The sequence below is a fragment of the Gossypium hirsutum genome, chromosome A03, assembly GCF_007990345.1.
Source record: "Gossypium hirsutum isolate 1008001.06 chromosome A03, Gossypium_hirsutum_v2.1, whole genome shotgun sequence".
In the NCBI taxonomy this organism is placed as follows: domain Eukaryota; kingdom Viridiplantae; phylum Streptophyta; class Magnoliopsida; order Malvales; family Malvaceae; genus Gossypium; species Gossypium hirsutum.
This window is the reverse complement of record NC_053426.1, coordinates 78,586,355-78,593,958: the sequence shown is the minus strand read 5'-3', so window position 1 is coordinate 78,593,958 and position 7,604 is coordinate 78,586,355. Positions and strand designations below refer to the sequence as shown.

The 7,604-nt window shown below is 36.6% G+C and overlaps 1 non-coding gene across 1 annotated transcript; it reads left to right on the top strand.

Annotated features, from left to right (window-relative positions):
- Window positions 1-1,558: 1,558 nt before the first annotated feature.
- LOC121225581 (small nucleolar RNA R71) lies at window positions 1,559-1,666 on the top strand. Its single transcript, XR_005923443.1, has one exon. It is a non-coding gene; the product is annotated as a small nucleolar RNA R71 (small nucleolar RNA).
- Window positions 1,667-7,604: the final 5,938 nt, after the last annotated feature.

Here is a 7,604-nt window from a genome sequence, read left to right as displayed (position 1 = left end):
TATGATTTTCAAACGTATTTCCCGCAAAAAAGGTTGCACCACATGACCAGTATTAGTAGAATTTCGAGCTTGAAGAGTGATTGTTTTATCACCCATACGAAGTGTGAGTTCACCTGTACCAACATCAATTATAGTTCTAGTAGTTGCTAAAAAGGGTCTTCTTAAAATTAAAGGCACGTCACTATCCTCTTCTATGTCTAGAACAACAAAATTGATTGTGAATATAAATTTGTCAATTTTAACGAGTACATCTTCAATAATTCCCCTAGGAAATCTAATTGTTTTATCTACTAACTGAATTCCCATCCTAGTTTGTTTGGGTTTCCAAAGACATAGTTGTTTAAACATTTTGTAGGGCATGACATTAATACTAGCCCCTAAACCAGCCAAAGCATTACTAACATCTAAGCTACCAATTAAACAAGGAATCATAAAAGTCCCTGGATCTTTCAATTTGTTGGCCAGCTTATTTTGCAGAATGGCTGAGCAAACTGCATTCATCTCCACATGCGACGCCTCATCCAACTTCTGCTTATTTGCTAAAAGCTCCTTTAAAAATTTAACTGCATTTGGCATCTACGAAAGAGCTTCAATAAACAGTAAGTTAATATGCAATTTCTTTAATAGTTTAAGGAATTTACCAAATTGTTCATCTGTACGGTCTTTCCTTGTTGCATTGGGGTATGACACCCGTGGTCTGTACTCTTTACTTACCGGTTTCTGCTCACTGTGGTCTACCTCACCTTTACCTTTACTTACCACAATTCTTTGCCTCGGTTCTAGTTCAGGTTCAACTAACCCTTTCTTATCTTGAATGGTAATTGCATTGAGTTGTTCCCTTGGGTTAGTTTCAGTGTTACTCGGCAAGCTACCTTGTGGTCGTTCAGAAATTAGTTTGGCGAGCTATCCTATCTGAGTTTCGAGCCCTTGGATCGATGCTTTTTGATTCTTAAGTGCTTTTTCGGTATTCTGAAAGTGAGTTTCTGACACCAAGATAAACTTTATCAGGATCTCCTCAAGGTCCGGCTTCTTTTCTTGTTGGTAAGGTGGTTGTTGAAAACTCGGAGGATGTTGTGGCCTTTGATTCCCTTGACCACCCCACGAGAAATTCGGATGGTTCCTCCAACCTGCATTATATGTGTTACTATATGGGTTATTTTGAGATCTAGAATTATTGTTACCCATGTATTGGATTTGTTCCTCCTCGATGCTAGAGTTGGAGGATTGATATTCAGTGTGTACTCCTCCTCCATTAGAATCACACCTCATCACGAGATGTACCTGAGTAGAACTACATAAACTGTCAATCTTTTTATTTAAAAGTTTTACTTGGTTAGATAGCATAGTAACCGCATCGAGGTTGAAAACGCTAGCTACTTTTGTTGGCTTTGTCATTATGACTTGCCACTGATAATTATTTAGTGACATCTTTTCAAAAAATTCGTAAGCCACCTCAGGTGTCTTATTATTGATAGTCCCACCAGTAGCTGCATCAATCATCTGTCTAGTCGAAGGATTCAGGCCATTGTGAAAGGTTTGAACCTGTAGCCAGAATGGTAATCCATGGTGAGGGCACCTTCTCAAAAAGATCCTTGTATCTCTCCCATGCATCATAAAGTGTTTCAAGATCCATCTGCACAAAAGAAGAGATGTCATTCCTCAACTTAGCCATTTTAGCCGGTGGAAAATATTTAAGTAAGAATTTTTCGATCATTTGTTCCCAAGTAGTGATTGAGCCTCGTGGTAATGAGTTCAACCACTGTTTAGCCTTACTCCTTAATAAAAAGGGAAATAAGCGAAGGCAAATGGCATCATTAGAAACGTCATTGATCTTAAAAGTGTCACAAAACTAAGAAATTTTCCAAATGAGCGTTTGGGTCATCGTCCTGCAGACCATCAAACTGAACAAACTGTTGGATCATTTAAATCGTGTTAAGTTTCAGTTCAAAATTATTTGCAGCAATAGCAGCCCTAACTATACTTGACTCAGTTCCTATTAAAGTAGGTTTAGCATAATCATACATAGTGCGTGGAGCAGGATTCTGATTTACTGGATCAGCAGCAATTGTAGGAGGTAGCGAGTTTTCCTGATTTTTAGCCATCTCCTCGGTTGTGGTGGAAATATCGTCCTCTTGCTCTTCCTCTGTGTATCTTAGGCGTCGCTTTATTTCTCTTCGGTTTCTATGAGCTGTGCAATCGATCTCACTATAAAAAAGTAATGGTCCCGATGGGTTTCTTCTAGTCATAATCTATAAAAACCTGCCATAAGGAAAAAGAAAATTTAGTAACAAAAATCAAAATAAAATTTAAATTGCAATAAAGTAAATGGCTAAAGTAATAAAAATTAAATGTTCCTAATATCTTAGTTCCCCGACAACGGTGCCAAAAACTTGCTGTGATGTAAATCGTGATAAGTTTTATAATTTATGAATGTCCGTTCTTGAAAACTAACTATTATCACGAAAAAGGCAAGCGCACCATATCGAACAGTAGTATAGCTTATGGCAAGACCGAGATGTCGAACCCAAAGGAACTAAAAGTACTAGTATTAACTCTCTTTTTATTATCTAGCCTAAAAATAAAAGGGGTTTGTTTTGTTTGAACTAATTACTAAACTAAGAATGCATAGGAAGTAAATTGGGGAAATACTTCTGGGAAAAACTGATTGATTTGGACAATACCCAAGGGAAAAATCCACCTAGAATTCACTTGTTATTTGACTTTGAATCAGACGATTTATTCATTTGACTTGATCTATAGAAATCCCTAAATTATATTATTTTCTCTCTCGAGACTAACAACATCTAACCCTAGGTTGATTAATTGAAATCTCTTTCTAATTAAAACCCATTGTGTTGCATTAACTCAATCTATGGATTCCTTTATTAGGTTTCACCCTAATCCGGAAAAATTATGTCACCCTATGTCTAGGCATGCAATCAACTCTGCTTAATTATGCTAGATCTACTCTTAGACAGGGACTTTTGCTCCTCTGAGTGAGCACATCAATACTTGAATCAATATCCTAGAATATTAAAGTAAGAATTAAGAACTCATAATTAAGAGCAAGTCAAATATTTATTATATAATTCAGAAAATAATAACAAGACCCGTCTTAGGTTTCATTCCTCTTAGGTATTTAGGGGATTTAGTTCATAAGTGTAAAAGAAAACATCTCAGAAGAATAATGATAACAAAACATAAAGAAAACCCAAAAACTCTTGAAGGAAATTGAAGGGAGATCTTCAGTCTTAAAGGATAATCCTGCTTCTGAGATGGATCAATTGGCTTTCTTTGAGGAATTCCTTGCCTCCTACTCTGTCTGTCTTTTCTAGGTACCTCATGGGGTGTTTATATAGGCTTTAGAATGCTTCAAAACCCTCAAGTGTGGCATTTTCCTAATAGGACTAGACTTGGGCTCGACAGGGACACGCCCGTGTGACACGCCTGTGTGCGATTGCTTCAAACCATGTTCGAGTCTGTTGAATGGACACGGGCGTGTGAACTACCCGTGTGAGGAAGTCCAGGCCGTGTTGATTTCCCATGTTGACCCATTTTCTCCATTTTTGGCCTGTTTCTCGCTCTTTTTACTCTACTATGCTCTCCTAAGTATAAAACATGAAATTAAAGGATTAGGAGCATCAAATTCACCAAATCTAAGGATAATTCATCCAAAATTATGCTAAGCATGGGATAAAAATATGTATAAATTACGGTTTATCAACCGGACTGTTACATTTCTTCCCCCTTAGGGATTTTCTACCCCGAAAATATTACGATTAAACAGATTTGGATATTACTGTCTCATAGCATCTTCAGGGTCCCACGTGGCCTCTTCAATGCCATGTCGATGCGACATTACTTTTACTAACGAAATTTTCTTATTTCACGACTCTTTAACCTCTCGAGCTAAAATTTGGATCGACTTTTCTTCAATATTTATATCAGACTAAATTTTGATCTCAGATAGAGGAATCACATGCGAAGGATCAGATCTGTAACGTCGAAGCATCGATACGTGAAACACATTATGAATCTTTTCTAATTCTGGTGGCAACAACAATCTATATGCTATCGGCCCAATACGTTATATAATTTCATACGACCCGATGAACCTCAGACTCAACTTGCCTTTTCTACCAAACAGAAACACTTTTTTCCATAGAGACACTTTTAGAAACACTTGGTCACCGATCTCAAACTCAATGTCTTTTCTTTTCAAATATGCATATGATTTCTAACGATCAAAAGCTGCTTTTAAACTATCTCGAATTACTTTCACTTACTATTTCATTTTTTTATCAAATCAACCCCGTGAATCTTATTTCCATTGAGTTCCATCCAATACAAAGGTGCACAACATTTACGACCATATAAAGCTTCGTGCTGTGCCATTTTAATGCTCGACTGAAAACTGTTATTATACGCGAATTCAATCAAAGGTAGATATTGTCCCCACGTACCTTCAAACTCAAGAATGCAACATTTCAAAATATCCTCGAGTATCTGAATAATCCACTCAGATTGACCATTCATTTGCAGATGAAAAGCAGTACTAAAGTGCAATTTAGTACCTAAAGCATCTTGCAACTTCTTCCAGAATTGTGATGTAAATCTCGGGTCTATCTGACACTATCGACAATGGCACACCATGCAATTTCAAAATATCAAAAATATATAACTCAGCTAATTTATCAAGTGAGTAATCAGATCAAATAGAAATAAAATGAGCTGATTTCGTTAAACGATCAACTACAACCCAAATTGCATCTTTCTTCTTCAAAGACAGGGGTAAACCCGAAACAAAATCCATGGTCACTCGATCCCGTTTCCACTCTGGAATCATAATCGGTTGTAACAATCTAGATTGCACTTTATGTTCAGCCTTAACTTGCTGACATATCAAACATTTAGAAACAAAATCATAGATATCTCTTTTCATTCTAGACCACCAATAATGTTGTTTCAAATCATTATACATTTTGTACTACCCGAATGCACAGATAACCGACTATTGTGGGCTTCACTCAGAATCATTTGAATTAACTCTGGATTCCTCGGAATACAAATTTGATCTCAAAATTTCTAGCAATTATCTTTGTCAACTCTGAATTCTGAATCAGACTCTACATCACACTGAGCTCGTTTAGCTAAAATTTCATTATCAATCTTCTGAGCTTCGATAATCTGTTGTAAGAAGAAGGGTCTTGCTTTTAATTCAGCTAAAACTGAAGCATCATCAGACATAACTAAATGAGCATTCATTGCATGCAAAGCAAACAATGATTTCTGACTTAAGGCATCGGCAACATTTGCTTTTCCTGGGTGATAATTAATCATAAGTTCGTAGTCTTTTAGTAATCCAAGCCATCTTTTTTTGTCGCAAATTCAAATCTTTTTGAGTTATCAAATACTTCAAACTCTTATGATCAGAATACACATGACATTTCTCACCAAACAAGTAATGACGCCAAATCATTAGAGCAAACACAATTGTAGCTAATTCAAGATCATGCGTTGGATAGTTCTTTTCGTGCAGTTTCAACTGTCTCGAAGCATAAGCAATGAATTTTCCTTCTTGCATTAAAACACATCCCAAACCGATCAACGATGCATCGCTGTAAATCACAAATTCTTTACCCGATTCAGGTTGTACCAATGCCAGAGCTTCAGTCAACAAGGCTTTCAACTAATCAAAGTTGTTTTGACATTTTTCAGACCACTCAAACTTCACCTCTCTGAAGCAGTTTTGTTAACGGGGTCGCAATCATCGGGAAACCTTTTATGAATCTTCTATAATAACCAGCAAGTCCTAGAAAACTACAGACTTCAGATATATTTCTTGGAGGTTTCTAATCCAAAATAGCTGAAATTTTGCTCAGATCAACTCCAATATCAGAGGCTGATACAATATGACCCAAAAAACCAACTTCTCGCAACCAGAACTCACATTTACTGAATTTAGCATACAACTGTTTATCTTTCAAAATCTGTAATACTATTCTCAGATGCTCGACATGTTCAGATTCATCATGCGAATAAATCAATATGTCATCAATGAATACCACAACAAATTGATCTAAATACAGTCTGAAAATTCTATTCATCAAATCCATAAACATAGCAGGTGCGTTAGTCAATCTGAAAGGCATAACTAAAAATTCATAGTGACCGAATCTCGTTCTGAAAGCAGTCTTTGGAATATCTGAGTCTTTCACTCACAACTGATAATAGTCCGATCTCAAATCTATTTTTGAAAACACAACAGCTACTTTCAACTGGTCAAACAAATTATCAATACGGGGCAGGGGATACTTATTCTTAATTGTCACCTTGTTCAATTGACGATAATCTATACACATTCTCATCGTACCATCTTTCTTTTTCACAAATAAAACTGGAGTACCCCAAGGTGAGAAACTCAGTCTAACAAACCCTCAATCGGTCAACTCTTGCAACTAAGACTTTAATTCTTTTAGTTCTGTCAGAGCCATTCGGTATGGAGATATCGAAATCGGTGTAGTACCAGGTACCAATTCTATGCCAAATTCTACCTCTCTAACTGGAGGTAATCCCGTAAGTTCTTCAGGAAACATATTAGGGAACTCACAAACAACAGGAACAGATTCAACTTTCTTTTCTGGCACTCTTGAATCAATCACATATGCAAAATAAACTTCACAACCCTTTCTCACAATACTCAAAGCTTTCATCGAAGATATTACAACAGACTATCCATTCAAATCACTAGATTCAATTCTGACTATTTCATCATCCTTGCATCTCAAATAAATAATTTTTCGTTTGCAATTCACCACAGCATCATGCAAAGTTAACCAATCCATTCCCAGAATTATATCAAATTCATCAAAAGGTAACAACATCAGATCAGTCGGAAAACAATTGTCTCGAAACATTAACAAACAATTCTTGCAAACTTTATCAACCAGAACACCTCTGCCTAAGGGGTTTGAAACTTTAATTACAAATTCAGTAGTCTCTACAGGCAAATTCTTACTGTTCACTAAATTCATGCATATATACGAATGTGTTGATCCAGGATCTATCAAAGCAATCACAGAAGTATCATAGGGAGTAAATGTACCCGTAATCACATCTGGTGATGAAGCTTCCTCGCGAGCTCGAATAGCATAGGCTCTGGCAGGTGCTCGAGCCTCAGATCTCACAACTGTGTCATTCGTTCCTCTCTGAATACCGCTTACATTTCCCAACTTTCTGGAAGGTCTACCTCTAGAAACATTACCACTCTGCCTTGGATTCTGAACATTATCTTTTTCAGCTAAATCTGGACAATCTTTTATAAAATTATTTCTTGAACCACAACTATAACAAGCTCAGTTATTACCTTTTCCCCAGCATTCACCAAAGTGTCGTCTTCCACATTGATCACATTTAGCTTTTCATTCTTTGCATTATCAACACTGGCAACAGACGTGGCTGAAGATTTGAATTTCGATTGCGATTTAGCATGATCTCTGTTGATCCATGCGTATATATGAATGTGTTGATCTAGGATCTATCAAAGTAATCACAGAAGTATCATAGAGAGTAAATGTACCCGTAATCACATCTAGTGATGAAAC